Source organism: Rutidosis leptorrhynchoides, chromosome 5 (genome assembly GCF_046630445.1).
Source record: "Rutidosis leptorrhynchoides isolate AG116_Rl617_1_P2 chromosome 5, CSIRO_AGI_Rlap_v1, whole genome shotgun sequence".
Taxonomy (NCBI): domain Eukaryota; kingdom Viridiplantae; phylum Streptophyta; class Magnoliopsida; order Asterales; family Asteraceae; genus Rutidosis; species Rutidosis leptorrhynchoides.
The window spans coordinates 393,562,561-393,564,172 of NC_092337.1; positions in this window are offsets into that span (position 1 = coordinate 393,562,561).

Sequence of the window (1,612 nt, forward strand, 5' to 3'; positions counted from 1 at the left end):
TTTGGAAATGATATTCCGGCAATGCAAGGTGTTAAAACTTGGTTAAGCAAATGCTTCTCCATTAAGGATCTTGGAGAAGCACAATACGTTTTGGGGATTGGAATCTACAGGGATAGATCCAAGAAACTGATAGGTTTAAATCAAAGTGCATACATTGAAAAGATCTTGAAAAGGTTCAAGATGGAGAACTCTAAGAAAGGTTTGGTACCTATTCAAAAGGGAACACTTCTCAGTTCATCTCAGTGCCCCACCACGAAAGATGAACAGGAGAGAATGAAGAAAGTCCCATATGCTTCTGCCATTGGTTCAATCATGTATGCAATGATATGCACTAGACCGGATGTGTCATGCGCTCTTAGCCTGACAAGTAGATACCAGAATAACCCAGGAAACGGTCATTGGATTGCTGTTAAAAGTATATTGAAATACCTTAGGAGGACTAAGGATATGTTTCTGATATATGGGTCTGGTGAGGAGGAAATCGCTGTAAAAGGTTACGTGGATGCGAGTTTCCAAACAGATCGTGATGATTCTCGATCACAATCCGGTTATGTCTTCACATTAAATGGAGGTGCGGTCTCTTGGAAGAGTTCAAAACAGGATGTTTTTGCTCTATCCACTACAGAGTCGTAGTACATCGCCGCATCATTAGCAGCTCAGGAAGCTGCATGGATGAAGAAATTCATCGACGACTTAGGAGTAGTCCCCTCCATTCAGGACCCTCTTGAGATCTTTTGTGACAACGAGGGTGCGATTGCTCAAATCAAGGAACCTCGTGCTCATCAAAAGACCCGTCACATTGAGCGGAGATTCAACTACATAAGGGATGAAGTTGAAAAGGGAAAGATATGTATTCGCAAAGTTCACACAGATCTTAATATAGCGGATCCTCTCACGAAGCTCTTACATGGATCAAAACATGCAGGACATGTTTGTGCATTAGGGCTTCGATATTCTAGTGATTGGTCATGATCTGTTTTAAGTATTGTAACAGAACGAAATTGTTCAAACTCATTAATATAATTATGGTTTAATTTATTTTGAGTTAAGTTCCTATTTTGCATATTTTATCCATGAATAAGCAATTATTCTAAATTCCGTAGTTGATCACATTTATGGGAACAAGTATGAGGTTTAGACTATTATGAACTTGGATTGGTATACATTCACGGACTGAATGTGGGGCAAGGTTGCAACCAAGGTTCACAGATATTTGTGGGATACAAATATTGGAAGACCCGCCCTCAAGATTTACTAAATAGAGCCTTTGTGGTTGATCGCATGTAATCTTGAGTAAAGGCGAATATCATTGTATCCTCTGACCTGAGAGATGTTATAATCGAGTAACGGGATTATCATGAACGCTAGTTAACGAAGTGCACGAGTATAGGTGACGAGGGATGTTATTAAAAAAAAAAAGACGGTGTTAAAATAATTTAACGGAAAAACGCGGGATGTTACAATATATATATATATATATATATATATATATATATATATATATATATATATATATATATATATATATATATATATATATATATATATATATATATATATATATATATATATATATATATATATATATATATATATTATTAATATAAAAATG